General features: G+C 34.7%; 1 pseudogene; it reads left to right on the top strand.

Moving 5' to 3' along the window:
• Positions 1 to 19,197: 19,197 nt before the first annotated feature.
• LOC141554138 (cytosolic non-specific dipeptidase pseudogene) lies at positions 19,198 to 19,974 on the top strand (annotated as a pseudogene).
• The last annotated feature ends 3,216 nt before the right edge of the window (positions 19,975 to 23,190 follow it).

Below are 23,190 nucleotides of genomic sequence, written 5' to 3'. Positions count from 1 at the left end.
CATATTAATTAATATCAAGGATATAATACTAGAGAGATGGGCTGCACACTTCTACAATGTTCTTAACAAACCATCATCAATCAATGCTGTAGCCATTGACTACTTAATTCAGGTTGAAATCAATTCCTCCCTAGTTGAAGTTTACTAAAGAGATTTTAAATGCCATTAGACTCTTTACATGTAGCAAAGTACCTGTTACTGATTCTATTGTTGAGGTTTACAAAGTAGGGAATCAATTGCTTATACAATAGCTAACTGAAATGTTCCAGTTTATATTGCAATGCCCCACTATGTTATAATTCAGGTTATATGTTATCCATCAGTAGTTCAATGATACCTACACTGTCCATCTCAATAAAGGCAAAGGGAATATACTGCCCTGTGACAACCATAGGGAGATTACTTTCTCTTAGTCATTGCTGGCAAGATTCTTGCCATAATTCTCCTTAGCAAGCTGATCCTTCACCTGAAAATAGGCATGTATCTGAGAATCAGTGTGACTTTGGACCTTTAGAAAGGTTTGAGGGGCAGGGTACATATCAACTCCTGGAGAAATGACAAGAGCAGAATAGTGATCTGTACATAATTTTTGTAGATCTGTTAAGGCTTTTGAAACTCTCAGTCATAAAGGCTTATGGAAATTTATGCTAAAATTACATTATCTGGAAAAGTTGTTCAATATTGTATGTTAGTTTCATGACAGTATACTGACCCAGGTTCTAGATGATAGATAGAACTCTTGAGCTTTCCCCCTCACCAATGGAAGGAAACAAAGATGTGTGTCGCTCCCAGGCTTTTTAGTATATTGTTTTCAGCTATGTTTTCAAACATGTTCAATGAGGATGAACATTAGCTACCACACTAATAGTAAATACAGCTTGAAAAAGCTACAAGCCAAGACTAAAGATCTGGGGAAGTTGGTGCATGTAGTATTCTGGTTGGTTTTCTGGAGGTCCTTGGATCATCCTTTGTTTTGGCTGAGTAATCACCACTAGAGTACCCAGATCTTAAAATCCAAGAATGTTTATTATCTCCTTCACAATTTAGTTTCCTTGCCTGAAGCCCAGGCTAGGTTTCTTGAGGTCCTCCTGCCTTGAAGTCTGTCTCAGTCTGAGAGCTTGTGCTCCAGTTACCATTCTTATGTTTTCTCTGGCTCTGTCTCTGAGTCCTTTCTGAATCTGTTTATGGCTCAGATAGACCTTGATCTCAATGGAGAAATGAAGGAGGTCAGGCTTGCCACCACAGTGGTGTGAAATGGAGTGAATCTCTCTTCTTGGCTGCAAGAGTTTGAGCTCCCACCTGTCTTCTCATATTCTGACCCTTGCTGAATTTGTCCCAGTTTATATGTTCTATTATAATTAGATCATTTACAATATACTGAGTATAAACCAATCATTATTAAACTAGGGAACTATTATTTGTTATAAGATTAAATCAATCATACTGAACTAGAGAACTATTAATCACCATGCTAAACTAGATAACCATTGTTTTATCAATTCCACTTAGTTAGCACCTTGTAAGAATCCTTGTTTCAAATGCAGATTTCTGGCCCATTACAGGTGCATGATTGGCAGAGGATTGTGCACTCAGTGCAGCCTCTGAAGCTGAGATATAACAAAGTAATGTTCGACTCTGCTGCTTATGTTAATTTTGGCCTAACACCAAGAAAACACAGGTGCTTTTAGCTAGCACTACACCATCCATATGTGGAACCACTTGTTACAGCAAATGTGGAAAATTTTTAATACTGTGGATAAGTTCACTTAGCTTGCAATATGTTCTCCAGGAATAGGCAATGCTAATAAGATTGACACATGCATTGCCAGAAAGAATTGGCATGGATGGAGCCATGATGGCAGTGAAGAGACCTAGCTTTCTGTGTCTTCCTCTAATCTTCTCTCAAACCAACAGCAGATTAAGCTTCTAAATTGGTTTTTGGAGTAAAAGAACCCACAAATAATTTGATTACAACACATTTCTACAACAAAGATAACTTGGAACAATTTTAGAATAAGTTTGTTTCAGAAGGGCAGGGGGATACTCTGCTGAGCCCAGAACACAGCACAGGGAGACTGGGGTAAGGTGCTGGAGTAGGGCTTCAGAGCATTACAGGTTCCATGCATCTGGGAATGTTTAGTGAGCCTCATAGGCTACATTGTTTTGGTTGCAAGCTGATGGTTTGGCATATTTGCTACAAAAGGCAAATTGTAAACCACAGAGCTCCAGAAGAATGAGGGACCTAGCTATACTTATCCAACACCACATCAATCAGAAGTATCATGCCAGAGCAAACTAAAGTAGCTGTCTCTCTTTTTCATTTAGAACACACCTCAAGCTTTAAAAATGAACAAAACAGGGGTGCGGAGCCAAGATGGCGGAGAAGATACACGCCACTGTGTAAGCTCCTTTCTTCCCTCACAACCAACTAGATTTAATCAGCCTCAGAAATAGCGTTGGACTGATAGAATCCACAAGGACTGCAAGCACGACTTACCAACTGAAGAGAATCTGGAGTTTCAGCAGGAAAGGTCAGCTCCCAGGGGAGGAAGAAGAGAGGCCAGCACAGACGGTGGGGTAGTGGCACACTGCGCCAGTCGCATTGGGGAGGGCTCTGGGATCAGAGAATCCACCGAGATAAAAGAATCTGGCACAGGCTGTTAGCTCTTCTCTGCTTATAATACAGCAGTTCAGAGGAGAAATATAAGCCACTTTAAAATTTAAAACCAGATTGGATCTTCCCTGATCCCGGGGGTGACTCAGCAGATCTCTGCACTGGTGGATGTGGCTGACATAGGCAACCCAGGCTTTTACCTCGGGGTAGTTAAGAGATTGAAGAGTGGGCAGGGCGGTAACTCATAGTGCCTGGCTCGGCTAGCTGGAGGCTGTGGAATGGAAGTCCCAGAGAAGCGGAAACCTTTGAACTAGGGACCGCAGTTTCTGGCAGACACTTCCAGTTTGAGCTCAGGGGCTTTTCACGTCACCTGCTACAGACATCCACGCCCCACTGGGACACATAGGCTGGGCTTTGTGTCGCCTTTACTGTTCAGTCTCAAACCTCATGGAAGCCACTAGAACACAGCGCCCTCAAAGCACAGCAGTGCTGATCACCTCTGAGGCACCTCCAGGGAGGGCGTGGGGAACTCTCTCCCAGAGCTCTCTCTTAGCTTAGGTGCAGGGGCCGCTGCATCCATCCAGTCTGGGAGGAAGCTGGTAAAGAAAAAATAAATAATTTCCTACCCCAGGGACAGGCCCAAAAGATTTTTTAAGTATGAGCAAGAAGCCCAAAAAAACCATAGATTCCTTTTACACAGAGAAAGAGCGGGTATCCAATAGTTTCTATAATTTGCTCTTTCAGCCAGTCATTCTTTAAGATGAGATTGTTCATTTTCCATTTACTTTTTGGTCTATTTCCCCTAACTTTTTACTGCATGTAGCTTTTATTGCATTGTGATCTGAGAAGAAGGCATTTATTATTTCTGCCTTCCTACATTTAATTTTGAGATCTTTATGTCCTAATATATGGTCAATTTTTGTATAGGATGCATGAACTGCTGAGAAGAAAGTATATTCCTTTCCATTGCCATTCAGTTTTCTCCAAAGCTCTATCATACCTAGTTTTCCTAATGTTCTATTTATATTTTAATTTCTTTCTTATTTGTTTTGTGGTTTGATTTGTCTAAATCTGAGAGTGCAAGGTTGAGATCTCCAACTATTATAGTTTTACTGTCTATCTCTTCTTGCAATGCTCTTGACTTTTCCTTTAGAAAGTTAGATGCTATACCACTTGGTGCATATATGTTTAGTATTGATATGGCTTCATTATTTATGCTACCTTTCAGCAGGATATAGTTTCCTTACTTATCTTTTTTAACTAAATCTACTTCTGCTTTTGCTTGCTCTGAGATAAGGATAGCTACCCCTGCTTTTTTGGCTTTACCTGAAGCATAATAGATTCTGCTCCAACCTTTTACCTTTACTCTATATGTATCTCCCTGCTTTAAGTGTGTTTCCTGCAGAAAACATTTTATAGGGTTCTGATTTTTGATCCAATCTGCTATCCGTCTCCATTTGATGGGAGCGTTCATCCCATTCACATTTACATTTAAAATTACTAATTCTGTATTTCCTGCCATCATATTATCCCCAGATTATGCTTTTTCCCTTGACCCCCCTGATCCCCCTCCCTGATATTTAATTTACAGATTCCCCTTGTGACTTGCCTCTGTGGTTGGAAGGTTTACATAGAGCTCTCTTCCACACCCTGACTCCTTTGCTTTAATCCCAGAGTACTGGACCAGCAGAGAAATTAGGGCCTCGTCTGTCTGGGGCTTCACCTGGGAGTAGTTAAGAGCTTGAAAAGCAGGGACACAGCCCAAGACAACATCTAATTCACATAGTGCCTGGCTCGGCAGCAGGCTGTGGAACTCAGCTGTGGAAGTCCCAGAGAAGTGGAACCTTTGAAATAGAGACTGCAGTTTCTCGGCAGACACTTCCAGTTTTATTGCAGGGGATTTTCACATCAGCTGCTGACATCCACGCCCCACGAGATGCATTGGCTGGACTTTGTGTCACCTTTACTGTTCAGTCTTAAACCTCAGGGAAGTCTCTAGAACACACAGCGGGGGTCCTTCACTGGGCAACCCTCATAGCAAAGCCACAGCCATGCTAATCATCCCTGAGGCACTTCCAGGGAGGGGGAGAAGAACTCTCTCCCATAGCTCTCTCTTAGCTTAGGCACAGGAGCCAAAGCATCCATGCAGTCTGGGAGGAAGCTGGTAAAGAAATAAATAAATAATTTCTTACCCCAAGGACAGACCCCAAAAGATTTGTTTTTTAAATATGAGTAAAAAGCAAAAAAGGAACCATTGATCCCTTCTACACAGAGAAAGAGCAGGTATCCAACCCCGAGTAAGTTAATAGCAGAGAGTCAGCAGATAACAACCTAAAGGGGAACGATTCCTGCCCCCCATCACATAACTCTCTCCTAGAAGAGACTATTAAAAAGTTAAGAGAGTTTGAAGAAAAATTGGGAAAGGAAAGAGAAGCTATGATAGAGAATAACAACGTTCTGAAATTTGAGTTGGAAAAAATAAAGAATTCACAGGAGATTCAGGGAAACAAAATTTGTGAATTAGAAAAGGTTAAAAAATCACAGGAAAGTAGGATTTCTGAATTGGAAAAGATAAAATATTCTCAAGAAAGTAGGATTTCTGAATTGGAAAAGATAAAAAAAAGTCTCAATGAAACAGGATTTCTGAATTGGAAAAAGAAAATAATTCTCTAAAAAAAAATTAGGGATATGGAAAAAAAATTCAATAGAGCAAAATAATTCATTTAAAAACTCAATTGGGCATATACAAAAAGAACTAAAAACTGTGAATAAAGAAAATAACTCCATAAGAATCAGGACGGAATAAATAGAAATGAATGATTCATTGAGAACCAAAGAATCAGTCAAACAAACAAACAAAAAAAAAAAATGAAAAGCTGGAGAATGACGTCAAATACTTACTGGAAAATCTATAGACCTGGAAAATAGATCTAGGAGAGATAATCTGAGGATCATTGGACTTCCCGAAAACTATGACCAAAAAAAGAGCCTTGATTCTATTTTACAGGAAATCATCAAAGAAAACTGTCCAGATCTAATAGAAACAGAAGAGAAAATAGGCGTGGAAAGAATTCATTGAACACCTTCTGAAAAAGACCCTAAAAAAAAAAGAAAAAAAAAAAAAACTTCACAGAATATTGTGGCTAAGCTGCAGAATTACCATACAAAGGAAAGAATATTGCAAGCAGCTAGAAAAAATCAATTCAAATATCAAGGGGAGAAAATAAAGGTCACTCAAGATCTGGCTGCTTCCACATTAAAAGATCAAAGGGCCTGCAACCTGATATTCCAAAAGGCAAAAGATCAAGGATTGCAACCAAGAATAAACTACCCAGCTAAGTTTAGCATTTTTTTTTCCATGGAAGAAGATGGTCATTCAATGAAACAGAGGAATTCCATATGTTTCTAAGTAAAAAACCAGACTTAAAAAAATTTTTTTGATGTATATCCACAAGACTGAAGAGAAACAGAAAAAGAGTAAAAAAAAAAAAAAAAAAAACCTCTTGAGAACTGTATCTCCCTTGTGGATATACAGAAAGTCCGCATGGATAATTTGATTTTATGGATATGAAAAAAAGAGGAAATAGTAATGGAAGGGGATAGTATCAGAAAAAGGGGAAGGAGTTATAAGAAGAGGTAAACTACATGCCAGGAAGAGGCATAGAAAATGTACCACATGTGAGGGAAGTTAGATAGGGGGCAAAGCACTGTGTGAATGTTACTCTCATCAGAAGAGGCTCAAAGAGTAAATAATTGACATATTTGTTTTTCAGAGAATTGTTTCTCACCTCATTAAAAGGGGGGAGAGGAAAAGAGAAAAGGAACAGGGGAATAAAGGAAGGGACTTGGAAAGCGGGAGGAGGGATACTAAAAGAAGGGAGGGCTGTGCGTCACAAGTGGGGTCTATAAATTAAATATAGGGGAAGGGGTTCAGGGGGGTCAAGGGAAAAAGCATAATCTGGGGATAATATAATGGCAGGAAATACAGAATTAGTAATTTTTTTTAATTTTTTATTATATATATATTTTTATAATATTATCCCTTATATTCATTTTTCCAAATTAACCCCCCTCCCTCTATTCCCTCCCCCCGATGACAGGCAATCCCATACATTTTACATGTGTTACAATATAGTCTAGGTACAATACATGTGTGTGAATATCATTTTCTTGTTGCACAATAAACATTAGAATCCGAAGGTACATGTAACCTGGGCAGACAGATATTAGTGCTAACAATTTACATTCAGTTCCCAGTGTTTCTTCTCTGGGTGTAGCTACCTCTGTCCATCATTGATCAACTGGAAGTGAGTTGGATCTTCTTTATGTTGAAGATTTCCACTTCCATCAGAATACATCCTCATACAGTATTGTTGTTGAAGTGTACAGTGATCTTCTGGTTCTGCTCATTTCACTCAGCATCAGTTGACCTAAGTCTCTCCAAGCCTCTCTGTATTCCTCCTGCTGGTCATTTCTTACAGAGCAATAATATTCCATAACCTTCATATACCACAATTTACCCAACCATTCTCCAACTGATGGACATCCATTCATCTTCCAGTTTCTAGCTACAACAAAAAGAGCTGCCACAAACATTTTGGCACATATATGTCTCTTTCCGCTCTTTAGTATTTCTTTGGGATATAATCCCAGTAGTAGCGCTGCTGGGTCAAAGGGTATGCACAGTTTGATAACTTTTTGGGCATAATTCCAGATTGCTCTCCAGAATGGCTGGATTCTTTCGCAACTCCATGTAAATGGGATGAACGATCCCATCAAACGGAGACGGATAGCAGATTGGATCAGAATTAGTAATTTTAACTGTAAATGTGAATGGGATGAATGCTCCCATCAAACAGAGATGGATAGCAGACTGGATCAAAAGTAAGAACCCTACAATATGTTGATTACAGGAAACACACTTAAAGCAGGGAGATAAATACAGAGTAAAGGTAAAAGGTTGGTTATGGTTCAGGTAAAGTCAAAAAAGGAGGGTTGCCATCCTTATATCAGATCAATCAAAAACAGAAGTTTATCTAATTAAAAGAGATAAGGAAGGAAACTATATCGTGCTAAGAGGTAGCATAAACAACAGCAATACTAAACATATATGCCCCAAGCGGTATAGAATCTAACTCCCTAAAGGAGAAGTTAAGAGAGTTGCAAGAAGAAATATCCAGTAAAATTTAAAAAAAATAGTGGGAGATCTGAACCTTGCACTCTCAGATCTAGACAAATCAAACCACAAAACAAATAAGAAAGAAATTAAAAAATAAATAGAATATTAGAAAAACTAGGTATGATAGAGCTTTGGAGAAAACTGAATGGCAATAGAAAGGAATATACTTTCTTCTCAGCAGTTCATGGATCTTGTACAAAAATTGACCATATATTAGGACATAAAGATCTCAAAATTAAATGTAGGAAGGCAGAAATAATAAATGCCTTCTTCTCAGATCACAATGCAATAAAAGCTACATTCAATAAGAAGTTAGGGATAAGTAGACCAAAAAGTAATTGGAAACTGAATAATCTCATCTTAAAGAATGACTGGGTGAAACAACAAATTATAGAAACAATTAATAATTTCACCCAAGATAATGACAATGATGAGACATCATACCAAAATCTGTGGGATACAGCTAAAGCAGTAATAAGGGGAAATTTTATATCTTTAGAGGCTTATTTGAACAAAATAGAGAAAGAGAAGATTAATGAATTGGGCCTGCAACTTAAAAAGCTAGAAAAAGACCAAATTATAAACCCCCAACCAAAAATTAAACTTGAAATACAAAAATTAAAAGGAGAAATCAATAATATTGAAAGTAAAAAAATTATTGAATTAATAAATAAAACCAAGAGTTAGTTTTATGAAAACCCAATAAAATAGATAAACCTTTGGTAAATCTGATCAGAAAAAAGAAAGAGGAAACTCAAATTGTTACTCTTACACATGAAAAGGGGGATCTTTCCACCAATGAAGAGGAAATTAGAGAAATAATAAGGAGTTACTTTGCCCAACTTTATGCCAATAAATTTGATAACTTAAGTGAAATGGATGACTTCCTCCAAAAATATAGGCTCCCTAGATTAACATGGGGAGGAGATAAATTGCTTATATAGTCCCATTTCAGAAAAAGAAATAGAATAAGCTATTAATCAACTCCCCAGGAAAAAATCCCCAGGACCAGATGGATTTACATGTGAGTTCTACCAAACATTTAAAGTACAATTAGCCCCAATGTTATATAAACTATTTGAAAAAATAGGAGATGAAGGAGTCCTACCAAACTCCTTTTATGACACAGACATGGTACTGATAACTAAAACAGATAGATCAAAAACTGAGAAAGAAAACTATAGACCAATTTCCTTAATGAATATTGATGCTAAAATCTTAAATAAGATATTAGCAAAAAGACTTCAAAAAATCATCCCCAGGATAATACAGTATGATCAAGTAGGATTTATACCAGGAATGCAGGGCTGGTTTAATATTAGGAAAACTATTAGTATAATTGACCATATTAATAATCAAATTAATAAGAACCATATGATCATCTCAATAGATGCAGAAAAAGCATTTGATAATATCCAACATCCATTCCTACTAAAAACGCTTGAGAGTATAGGAATAAATGGACTATTCCTTAAAATAATCAGGAGCATATATTTAAGACCATCAGTAAGCATAATATGCAATAGAAATAAACTGAAACCTTTCCCAGTAAGATCAGGAGTGAAACAAAGTTGCCCACTATCACCATTACTATTCAATATAGTACTAGAAATGCTAGCCTCGGCAACAAGAGCTGAGAAAGAGATTCAACGATTTAGAGTAGGAAATGAGGAAATAAAACTATCACTCTTTGCCGATGACATGATGGTATACTTAGAGAACCCCAAAGACTCTGCTACAAAGCTATTAGAAATTATTCAGAATTTTATCAAAGTTGCAGGATACAAAATAAATCCACATAAATCCTCAGCATTTTTATACATTATCAACACCATCCAACAGCAAGAGATACAAAGAGAAATTCCATTCAAAATAGCGGTCAATAGGATAAAATATTTGGGAATATATCTACCAAAGGAGAGTCATGAATTATATGAGCAAAACTACAAAACACTTGCCATAAAAATCAAGTCAGATTTAAATAATTGGAAAGATATTAAGTGGCTAGAAGCTGGAAAATGAATGGATGTCCATCAGTTGGAGAATGGTTGGGTAAATTATGGTATATGAATGTTATGGAATATTATTGTTCTGTAAGAAATGACCAACAGGAAGAATACATTGGGGCTTGGAGAGACTTACATCAACTGATGCTTAGTGAAACGAGCAGAACTAGGGGATCATTATACACTTCAACAATAATACTATATGAGGATGTATTCTGATGGAATTGGATATCTTCAACATAGAGAAGAGCTAATCGAATGTACAGAATCAGCTACATGCAGAAAAGGAACACTGGGAAATGAGTGTAAACTGTGAGCATTGTTTTGTTGTTGTTGTTGTTGTTCTTGTTTTTTTATTTTTTTTTGTTTTGTTTCTCTTCCCAGATTATTTTACCTTGTGAATACAACCCTTCCTTTGCAACAACAACAACAACAAAATTCGGTTCTGCACATATATATTGTACTTAATATATAGTATAAGATATTTAATATGTATGGAAATACCCACCATCCAGGGGAGGGGGTGGAAGGAAGGAGGGGGAAAACTTGGAACAGAAGGGAGTACAAGGGATAATATTGTTTTAAAAATTACCTGTGCATATGTACTGCTAAAGAAAATGTTATAATTATAAAAATTAATTTAAAAAATGCTTATAAAAATAAATAAATAAAAAGAAGGGAAGTAACAAATTGGGAAAATATTTTTAAAGTTAAAGGTTCTGATAAAAGTCTCATTTCCAAAATATATAGAGAACTGACTCTAATTTATAAGATATCAAACCAATCTCCAATTGATAAATGGTCAAAGGATATGAATAGAAAATTCTGAGATGATGAAATTGAAATTATATCCACTCATATGAAAGAGTGTTCCAAATCACTACTGATCAGAGAAATGCAAATTAAGACAACTCTGAGATAGCACTACTCACCTGTCAGATTGGCTAAGATGATAGGAACAAATAATGATGAAAGTTGGATGGGATGTGGGAGACCTGCAACACTAATACAGTGTTGGTGGAGTTGTGAAAGAATCCAGCCATTCTGGAGAGCAATTATGAACTATGCCCCAAAAGTTATCTAACTGTGCATACCCTTTGATCCAGCATTGCTGCTATTGGGCTTATATCCCAAAGAAATACTGAGGAGGGGAAAGGGACATGTATGTGCCAAAATGTTTGTGGCAGCTGTTTTTGTAGTGGCTAGAAACTAGAAGATGAATCGATGTCCATCAATTGGAGAATGGTTGGGTAAACCAGGGTATATGAAGGTTATGCAATATTATTGCTCTGTAAGAAATGACCAGCAGGATGAATTCAGAAAGGCTTGAAGAGACTTGCATGCTGAGTGAAATGAGCAGAATCAGAAGATCACTATACACTTCAACAACAATACTGTATGAAGATATATTCTGATGGAACTGGATATCTTCAACATCAAAAGATCCAACTCACTTCCAGTTGATCAATGATGGACAGAAACAACTACACCCAGAGAAGGAACACTGGGAAGTGAATGTAAACTGTTAGCCCTACTGTCTATCTACCCAGGTTACTTATACCTTCGGAATCTAATACTTAATGTGCAACAAGAAAATGGTATTTACACACATATATTTTATCTAGGTTATACTGTAACATATGTAAAATATATAGGATTGCCTGTCATCAAGGAGAGGGAGTAGAGGAAGAGAAGGGATACTTTGGAAAAATGAATACAAAGGATAATGTTTAAAAAAATTTACTCATGCATATATACATGCATATATATAAAATTAAAAAAAAAAGAAAAAAAATTAGAGCATAAGGAAAGGGTACTTTGAGGGATGCCAGAGCCTGAAAGGGTCTGGCTGCACCCACCCAGGATCAGGATTGATTCAACGCAGACCATAACACAGCTCTTCAGTGATGTTCTACAGTGAGGGGCTCTTGTGGGGGGCGGAGGAGTCACAAATCTGCCTTGCAGGGGCACAGCCCGCGGCAGCCTCTCAGATGCACAATGGGGGGCTTGGCATGGGGTGGTGGAATTTCCCCAGCTCAACCACACTGCCCAGGCAGAGACAGTTCCAGGGTCTGTGAGAGATAGGGCAACTTTTAATACTCAAAGCAGGCATTTGTGGGGGGGCAGTGATAACTTTCACTGCTTAACCTCTAGTCCCAAGGCAGTCACTAATCCTCACAGTGGGGCTCCTCACAGGGCATTTCCACAGCCTGGCCCTTGATACCCAGGCCTAGTCACTTCCAAAGTGGAGCTCTTCCCAGAGCACTCCTGCAGTTTGACCATTCCTTGCAGCCCAGTGAGAAAACAGCTACTGTCCATATAGCCATCCTTGCTCTGCAGAGGAACCTGGTAATCTCCTTGCCCTGAAGACAGACCCTAAAGGCTTTTAAAAAATGAGTAAAAAAGTCAAGAGTAAAATTGGTAGCTTCTAGACAGAAAAAGAGCCAGTTTTCAACCCTGAGGAGATTAATAGCAAACAGACTCCAGACAACACCTCAAATAAGACTCTCTTAGAAGAGACTATTAAAAATCTCAAAATAGAGTCAGAAGAAAAATGGGAAAAGGTAAGAGAAGCTATGCAAGAGAGTAATAACTTCCTGAAAGGTAAACAACTTCCTGAAATGTGAATTGGAAAACATAAAGAATTCACAGGAAATGCAGAGAAACACATTTAGTGAATTGGAAAAGGTAAATAAGTCACAGGAAAGTAGGCTTTGTGAATTGGAAAAGATAAAGAATTCCCAAGAAAGTAGAATTTCTGAATTGGAAAAAGAAAATAGCTCATTAATATATATATATATATATATATATATATATATATATATATATATATATATATATATATATATGTATATATATATATATATATATATATATATATATATACATATATATATATACATATATATATATGTATATATATATATGTATATATATATATATGTATATATATATGTATATATACACATATATATACGTATATATATATATAAATATATATACGTATATATATAAATATATATACGTATATATATATGTATATATATACATATATATATTTATATAGTGAAATGAAAAAAAAATTCCATAGAGCAAAACAAATCATTTAAAAACTCAATTGGACATTTTCAAAAAGAAGTAAAAAAGCTAATGAAGAACATAACTCATTAAAAATCAGAACTGAACAAATAGAAATGAATAATTCATTGAGACATCAAGAATCAGTTAAGCAAAACCAAAAAAAATGAAAAACTGGAGAAAAATGTCAAATATCTACTTGGAAAAATGACAGACTTGGAAAATAGGACAGATAATCTGATGATTATTTGACTTCCGGAAAATTATGATGAAAAAAGGAGGCTAGATACTATTTTACATAAAATCATCAAAGAGAATTGCCCAGAAGGTAAAATAGGCATTGAAAGAATTCATCAAACACCTTCTGAAAAAGACCCTAAAACAAAAACTCCATGGATTATTGTGGCCAAATTTCAGAACCATCAGATTAAGGAAAAAAATATTACAAGCAGCCAGGAAAAAAAACAATTCAAAAACTTAGGTGTTACAATAAATGTCACTCAAGATATGGCTGCCTCCACATTAAAGGATTGAAGAGCCTGGAAACCGATATTCTGAAAGGGAAAAGAACTTGGAAGGCAGCCAAGAATAAACTACCTAGCTAAGCTGAGCATTTTCTTCCATGGAAGAAGATAGACAGATGAATTCAATTTGTTTCTAAGGAAAAAAACAAAAACAAAAACAAAAACAAACAAGCAAAAAAAAAAAAAAAAAAAAAAAACAGATCTAACCAAAACATTTGCTCTCCAATCATAGGACTCAAGAGAAGCAGAAAAAGGTAATTGTATTTCTTTTGTTCATATACATTAAGAACACATGTAAAATTTGATTTTAATGATAAACATAAAAAAGAGAAGTAGTAATGGAAAAGGGATAGTGTCAGGAACAGAGGAGATAAAAAGAGAGAAACTATACCCCATGAGGAGGCAAAGAAAACCTATCATATCTGAGGGAATTTAGAGAGGAGGAGGAACATTGTGTGAATCTTACTCTCATCAGAATTGGCTCAAAAGAGAAAATAATTGATATATTTGTTTTACATTATAAAGGGGGAGAGGAAAAGGTAAAAGGAAAAGAGTAATAAGGGAAAGGTACAAGAAAGGCAAAGGGATTTAAAGGGAGGAGGGAGGAATACTAAAGAGGGAGGGCTTTGTGACATAAGTGGGGTCCATAAGTTTAATAGGGTGGAAGTGGTTCAGGGGGGGCAAGGGAAAAAATATAATCTGGGGATAATATGATGGCAGGAAATACAGAATTAATAATGTTAACTGTAAATATGAATGGGATGAACTCTCCCATTAAGCACAGGCAGATAGCAGATTGGATCAAAAGTCAGAATCCTACAATATGCTGCTTAAAGCAAACACATTTAAAGCAGGGAGACACATACAGAGTAAAGTTAAAAAGGCAGGATCAGAATCTATTATGCTTCAGGAGAAGTAAAAACAAACAAACACACAAACAAACAAACAAAAAAAAAGAGGTAGCCATTCTTATCTCAGATCAAGCAAAAGCAAAAGTTGATCTAATCAAGAGATAAGGAAGGAAATATATCCTGCTAAAGGATAGCATAGACAATGAAGCAACAGCAATACTAAACATATATGCACCAAGCAGTATAGCATCTAACTCCCTAAAGGAGAAGTTAAGAGAGTTGCAAGAAGAAATAGACAGCACAACTATACTAGTGGGGATCTCAACCTTGCACTCTCAGAATTAGATAAATCAAACCACAAAATAAATAAGAAAGACATTAAAGAGGTAAATAGAATATTAGAAAAATTATATATGGAAGATCTTTGGAGAAAAATGAATGATGACAGAAAGGAGTATACTTTCTTCTCAGCAGTTCATGGAACCTACACAAAAACTGACCATATATTAGGACATACAGATCTCAAAATTGAATGCAGGAAGTCAGAAATAGTAAATGCTTTCTTTTCAGATCACAATGAAATAAAAACTACATTCAACAAGAAGGGGGGGAATAGACCAAAAAGTAACTGGAAACTAAATAATCTTATATTAAAAAATTATTGGATGAAACAGCAAATTATAGACATAATTAATAATTTCACTTAAGAGAATGATGAGACATCTTACCAAAATTTGTGTGATGCAGCTAAAGCGGTAATAAGGGGAAATTTTGTATCTTTAGAGGCTTACTTGAATAAAATAGAGAAAGAGAAGATCAATGAATTGGGCTTGCAACTTAAAAAGTTATAAAAATAACAAATGTAAAACCCCCAATCAAATACTAAACTTGAAATTCTAAAATTAAAAAGAGAAATTAATAATGATGTTGAAAGTGAAAAAAAACTATTGAACTAATAAATAAAACTAAGAGTTTGTTTTATGTACAGATAGAAAATTAATCATTTCAGACACTAGCATTTCACTTGCCACATAGAGAAAATATCAAACAAATTAAATCCGTTCCCAAGTTGCCTACCAAGGTTCAGAGTGGTGGGTCAGAAACAGAATTTAACTAAGACACCAAAACATGAAACTTTTTTCTTAAATATTTAGATGCAATGAGGTCATGTGACATATAAACAAGTAAAATGAAAAAAAAGAAAAACGAAACTATGAAAAACTATGAACAAAGTATTTACAAGAAATGAACATGAGAGTCTAAAGCCCGAGGAAAGAAAGATATACTGGACAGTGGAAGCAAAGATAGATTATAAGAAACAACTTGGGAAAGATGACATTTAAGTAGGACATTAAAAAAAAGAAAATATTTTAATATATGCTGGAGAAGTTAATAACCTTGAATAAGAGGGTAATATTAAAAAATAAATACCAAAATAAAGAAAAGGATGGGAGATTGGAAAGTGTTCAATCTGTACTTGGAACTACCTGCAATTCAGATTGGCTGGTACATAAAATATGAATAGTGTAAGACTGGAATTATATAATATATCAGATTTGGAGGACTTTTGAATCTCAAAGAACACTCTGGTCATTGATTTGGTAATAAAGAAATATGAGATTTTGGGCAAGATGAAGGAAGAAAGCCTGGGAGAGGCATAGAGAATAGTTTGAAGGAGAAATGAAGGAGAAGCAGGAGTATTTATTAAGAGGCTATTTAAAAAGATTATTAAAAGGAAATTGATATGTAAATAATTTTAATTAAGATTTTTTTCCTTCATTGTTTTAACAGAGATGATGAAATACATATTGCTCTTTAGAATAGAGAATTTTTTTTTTGCTCTCAATTTGTTCAATGTATGGCTTGTTTCTCTTTGTCCCATGGGATGGTACAGCATAGAGTGAAGTGGGAATGAATGTGATCTAAAGACAACATAAATTAATAGATATATTTCTAAAAATAAATATTTTTTTTTCTGAAAGAGGATATTATGATCAACTAAAATGGTGTTAATGAAAGCCTATTAAGAATGGTAATAGCAGGGATAAAGAAGATTAAATTAATGTGAGAAAAGAATTGTTGGTAATTGAAGTAAAAAGATGATGGAAATGAAAGTGCCAAACAATGCTAAGATTAAAAACATGAAGACTGCATAAATGGTGGTAATATTGAAATTAATATTCTAGTCTTTAGAAAATTATATTTTAGGGGAAATAATATTTGTTGTTTTGAATATTAGTTTGGGAAGCTAATAGAGTCTTTAGGAAAATTACATATTGACAATTGAACATATATACTTAAAGCTTAGCAGAGGAACCACTGCTGAACATAACAATGCAAGAATGATGTGTATAGAACTCAGGATAGAAGCCAGAGTAGTCATTAAGTTGTTTCAAAAAGAAAGCACAGAGGAAAAGATAAGTAGGACCTCTTGAAAAACACCCACCAGAAAGAATCAGAAAGATGACGAATTAAAGAACACATAGAAACCACAGTTAGAAAGGGAGGCAGAAAACCAAGAGAATGTAGAATTCTAGAATCTAAGGCAAAAGAAAAACATGAAAGTAATCAATAATGACAACAAGAATGCAAAGGTCAAAGTAGGTAATTTTTGTAATAGGAAACATATTTTTATGCATAAAAAGAATCAGGAAGGCTTGAATTCAAGTGTTTTTTCTGATCCATATTTATTGTATCATATTCTTGGAAAGAAATTTAACATTTCAGTTCCCCAATATCAAAAGAACAAAAGCAGAAATAGAAGTTTCAAAGTAAATTTATTGTCAATCTATTTTTCTAGTGAATTTTCTTCATCAATAATTTCCCATCAGAAAAAGGAGTTCTCTACATCAACAAAATAGAAGACGTCAGATTAAAGCAATGAAGGAGGAAAGAGCCAGTGAAGAAATAGTAAATGAAGGAAGAATGGAAAGAAAGAAGTATGGAAGGAAGGAAGAAAAGAAGGAAGGTAAGAAAGAAGGAATGAAGCAAGGAAGAGGGATGGAAAGAGGTAGAAAGAAGGAGAAAGGAAAGATTAGGAGGGAAAGAGGGAGAGAAGAAGGAAGGAGAGATAATATTTGACAGAAGTTACCCTGAGACATGTAGCAGCCAAATTTGAAGTAGTTGAAGAGAGAATGATTGGTGAAGAATGGGAAAATTTCAGTTTGGATAAATTTATTAAAATTTTTACTACTAAGACAACAAGAGGGAGGATAGGATTGCTTACTTCATGAGGTAGAAAAAATAAGGAAAAAAATATATGTTTTAAATTAAAGAATATTGGCATGTTCTTAGAAATATTAGAGAGATCAGAAAGGGAAGGGATAAAAAGAGGGGAGCAGAGACAGAGACAGAGGTAGAGAGAAGATGGGAGGGAGGGAGGAAGGAAAGGGAAAGAGAGGAAGGAAATGAGAGAGAGAGAGAAACAGAGAGAAGAGAGAGAGAGAGAGAGAGAGAGAGAGAGAGAGAGAGAGAGAGAGAGAGAGAGAGAGAGAGAGAGAGAGAGAGCTCGATTTAGGAACTGGCAAGTTCATTTCTCCCCACTTCCTTATTTTACTATGGTGAGGATAATGATAATGCCTGTCTTTCCCAAAGCTCAAAGGAGAATAAGGCTCAACAACTGCAAATTAATTACTTTATAAATTTAAAATGCTAATATTCCAATTAAATAAGGAGATTAGGCATATATTTTAATGATAAGAATATTTTAATCTTTAAATCTGCCAAAACATTTCAAGTATATTTTATCTGATTTCTTTCCTTACATTTCTATTCCTTCACTTGTCTAATAGTACAAAACAAGTGAAATATAACATCCATTGCTATATTAATTAGTCACAGAAGTGTCTACTGAACAATAGAGAAAGATGCTTTAATTAGACTAAATTTTTGACCTAATTTGAAATTATAAATTGGTAGAAAAATTATTGATATTTGTGAGTAGGAAAATAAATCACTCCAAAAAAAAAAAAAAAAAAACTTTTCTTGAAAATCCAACTTTTTTTTCACTTTCCATTTTTCTTTTCTTTTCTTTTTTTTTTATAGTTTGGATTTAAGCTTTGCTTTTCAACAATTATTAAGATATTCTTCTGTCTGAAGTAACTAGAACATGATGAAAGGATATAATAGGTGCCATAATTTCCTAATTTAACTTAATTTCTTCAAGCTCTTCATACCAGATTTGATATGATATAGTGAGAAATAGTGAGGAGTTGAGGATAACTTGAAGGACTGAGAGGATATTGTTGTCCAATACATCAGCAATGAAGATAGTATGAGGAGAGACTCAAGGGTAAGTATAATGAGTTCACTTTTAGCCATATTAAGTTTAATTTCAGGTGTTTATAAGGTATTCTTTTTCTTTTCTTATTGCTAAAGCCAACATTTCTTGTATGATGTTGAATAATAATGTTGATCATGGGGATCCTTGTATCACCCTTTATCTTTTTGGGAATGCAACCAGTTTCTCTCCATTACAAATAATGCTTCTTTTAGATTTTAGATAGATGCTGTTTATTATTTTAAGGAAACCTTCCTTACGACTGTGCTTTCTATTGTTTATGATTACTGATTTTTGGAATACTCTCTTGGGGAGGGAGAAGAGAAGGGATGGACGAAAATATGGAACTCAAAATCTTGTAAAAATGAATGTTGAAAACCTTTTTTTATATGCGACTGGAAAAAATAATACTATTAGGTGGGAAATAACTGATTTTTTTTCTCTTGAAAAGAAAATGTGCCACATATACTCAATGTTTGTATCATTAGATAAAAGGTAAGTGTGGGATTTACCAGGAAAAAAAAATTTAAAAATTAATAAATCATGAAAAAACTCACTCTTCAAATGCAGATAAATTCTTCTTCTTTAAGTCAATCTCTGACTGTAGCCTAACACTAAGAAGTTAGATGACTTACAAAAAATTATCGTTTGTGTAAGAGGTTTGTTTGTATCTCTGACAATTACTGGTTAGGGAAAAAGAAGCTTTGTGTTACATATGGCCTTAGAGGAATTTATTACTTTTTTTGTAGAGGTAGAATGCTCTGACAAAGATCTTCATTCTGATGTGTATGGTGGTTTGGTGACTGAAGCCATGTCAAATCTCATTGCTCTGATGGGCTGCTTAATGGACAAAAAGGGACCCATTTTCATCCTTGGTGTTAATGAAGCAGTGCCTCCTTTTACTGAAAAGGAACTTTTGCTGTGTGAAAAGATTGACTTCGATTTGGAGGAATATGCAAAAAATGTTGGAAGACTCTTCTACATTATTTAAAGGAAAAATCTTAATCTTAATGCACAGTTGGAGACACCCATGCCTCCCACTCCATGGAATTGAAAGAACCTTCCTTGGAACAGGAGTTAAAATTTGATTCCTAGGAAAGTGACTGGCAAGTTCAAGATAAGATTAGTGCCAAAAATCTTTCCTGTGGCTGTTGAAAAACTGGTTATAAATTACTTGAATGCAAAGTTTACTGAGAAAATTCAAGGCATATATGGACCATGGTGGAATACCCTGGTGTTGAACCAGACTTGATCAGAGAAGGAGGTAGTATTCCTTTGACCTTGACCTTCCAGGAGGCCACAGGTAAAAATGTAATGCTGCTGGCAATTAGATCTGCCAATGATGGTATTCATTCACAGAATGAAAAACTCAACAGGAATAACTACATAGAAGGACCAAAAATGCTATGTACATACATATAAGAACTGTCTCAACTTAGCTGAGCCATATTCCCCCTTTGAAGAGTGACACCTAACTGGAAAGTTGGTTAATCTGGTAAATTGGGCCAAATTTCATTAGGAAGCCTCTTATTTTTCTTTTTTTTTTTTCCTTCCCTGAAGATAAGCAGATATAAAAGTTCTGAATATCTGCTACTATTATATACTGTACTCACTCCTATTTTTTTATAAAAATGTAACTACTTGGAGATACAAGGCTATCACATATTTATATATGATTCTCAAGTTATGGCAAAATATTTTGAATTTACATGTTTTTATCTTAGCTGGGATGTTTCTGAATTGCAAAATCACTTCTTTTTTTTTTTTCAAATGAATATTCCATAAAAAACAAATTCTTAAACTCTTCTGCACCATGGGACTTTTGAGTAGTCTAGTAAAAAAAAAAAAAAAAAAAAAAAAAAAAAAGTAATGCTTTGTTTTCTACAGTCATAACTTCAAGAAAATGATACATTTCAGTTAGAGGTTAGTAAAAAATAAGATTTTTTTTTCCCATACAAAGTCACAGATCTTCTGAAATATATTCTTAAGTCCCAAGTTAAAAGTCCCCAATTAAAAAAAAATAACGTCTGTTCAAAAAATGTTATTTAGTCAGTAGGCTATCATCAATAGGACTTGACGTTTTAAAGAGTAGGCTGTTGTATACTTCTTCCTTATTCATGTCATCTTTTTTTTTTTTTAACTGACTAACCTAATGTATATTTATTTTCCTTTCTTTCTTTCTTTCTTTCTTTCTTTCTTTCTTTCTTTCTTTCTTTCTTTCTTTCTTTCTTTCTTTCTTTCTTTCTTTCTTTCTTTCTTTCTTTCTTTCTTTCTTTCTTTCTTTCTTTCTTTCTTTCTTCTTTTCCTTTTTTTTTTTTTGGCTGAGGCAATTGGGGTTAAGTAACTTGCCCAGGGTCACTCAGTTAGGAAGTGTTAAGTGTCTGAGATCAGATTTGAACTCAGGTCCTCCTGACTTCTGGGCAGGTGCTCTATCCACTGCACTAATCTAGCTGCTCCATGTATTTTTTTAATCTCTTTTTTTAAAATTTTTTAAATTAATTTTTATAATTATAACATTTTCTTTGACAGTACATATTCGTAGGTAATTTTTTTTTTTACAACATTATCCGTTGTACTCCCTTCTGTTCCAAATTTTTCCCCTCCTTCCCTCCCCTAGATGGCAGGCATTCCCATACATATTAAATATTTTATAGTATATCCTAGGTACAATATATATATATATATATATATATATATATATATATATATATATATGTGCAGAACCCAGTTTTGTTGTTCTTATTGCAAAGGAAGAATTGTATTGGGAAGCTAAAAATAATCTGGGAAGAAAAACAAAAAAACAAAAAAAAACACAAAACAAAACAGTGCTCACAGTTTATACTCATTTCCCAGTGTTTCTTTTCTGGATGTAGCTGATTCTGTCCATTATTGATCAGTTGGAATTGGATTAGCTCTTCTCTATGTTGAAGATATCCACTTCCATCAGCATACATCCTCATACAGTATCATTGTTGAAGTGTATAATGATCTACTGGTTCTGCTCGTTTCACATAGCATCAGTTGATGTAAGTCTCTCCAAGCCTCTCTGTATTCCTCCTGTTGGTCATTTCTTACAGAACAATAATATTCCATAACATTCATATACCATAATTTACCCAACCATTCTCCAATTGATGGACTGCTCATTTTCCAGTTTCTAGCCACTACGAAAAGGGCTGCCACAAACCTTTTGGCACATACAGGTCCCTTTCCCTTCTTTAGTATTTCCTTGGGATATAAGCCCAGGAGTTGCACTGCTGGGTCAAAGGGTATGCATATTTTGATAACTTTTTGGGCATAATTCCAGATTGCTCTCCAGAATGGTTGGATTCTTTCACAACTCCACCAACAATGTATTAATGTCCCAGTTTTCCCATTTCCCTCCAACATTCATTATTATTTGTTCCTGTCATCTTAGCTAATCTGACAAGTATGTAGTGGTATCTCAGAGTTGTCTTAATTTGCATTTCTCTGATCAATAGTGACTTGGAACAGTCTTTCATATGAGTGGGAATAATTTCAATTTCATCATCTGAAAATTGTCTGTTCATATACTTTGACCATTTATCAATTGGAGAATGGCTTGATTTCTTATAAATTAAAGTCAATTCTCTGTATATTTTGGTGATGAGGCCTTTATCAGAACCTTTAACTGTAAAAATGTTTTCCCAATTTGTTACTTCCCTTCTAATCTTGTTTGCATTAGTTTTGTTTGTGCGGAAAATTTTTAATTTGGTGTAATCAAAATATTCTATTTTGTGATCAATAATGGTCTCTAGTTCTCCCTTGGACACAAACTCCTTCCTCCTCCACAAGTCTGACAGGTAAACCATCCCCTGTTCCTCCAATTTATTTATGATTTCGTTCTTTATGCCTAAATCTTGGACCCATTTTGATCTTATCTTAGTATGTGTTGTTAAATGTGGGTCCATTCCTTCTTTCTGCCATACTAATTTCCAGTTTTCCCATCAGTTTTTGTCAAATAATGAATCCTTATCCCAAAATTTGGGATCTTTGGGTTTGTCAAACACTAGATTTCTATTTTTATTCACTAACTTGCCCTGTGAACCTAACCTATTCCACTGATCAACTAGTCTATTTCTTAGCCAATACCAAATGGTTTTGGTGACTGTTGCTTTATAATATAGTTCTAGATCAGGTAAAGGTAGACCACCTTCATTTTTTTTTTTCATTACTTTCCTTGAAATTTTCGACCTTTTGTTGTTCCATATGAATTCTGTTGTTATTTTTTCTAGGTCATTGAAATAGTTTCTTGGGAGTCTGATTGGTATAGCACTAAATAAATAGATTAGTTTAGGGAGTATTGTCATCTTGATTATATTCACTGGGCCTATCCAAAAGCACTTAATGTCTTTCCAATTATTTAAATCTGACTTTATTTTTGTGGCAAGTGTTTTGTAGTTTTGCTCATATAATTTCTGACTTTCCTTTGGTATCCATGTATTTTTAAATAAGGAAAATACTTAAGGTTATAAATTAAATCTATTTTTGTTGTTATTTTTTCATTAAAAAATTAGTTTTATTTATTATTTGAATAGTTTTCTTAGTTTCTATTTTATTAATTTCCCCTTTAAATTTCAAAATTTCTAATTTGGTTTTAATTTATTATTTTTTTAGCTTTTTAGTTTCATGCCAAAT

Source organism: Sminthopsis crassicaudata, chromosome 1 (assembly GCF_048593235.1).
Source record: "Sminthopsis crassicaudata isolate SCR6 chromosome 1, ASM4859323v1, whole genome shotgun sequence".
NCBI classification, from domain to species: domain Eukaryota; kingdom Metazoa; phylum Chordata; class Mammalia; order Dasyuromorphia; family Dasyuridae; genus Sminthopsis; species Sminthopsis crassicaudata.
Note: the sequence above shows the minus strand (reverse complement) of the source record. Positions and strands in the feature narration are given on the sequence as shown.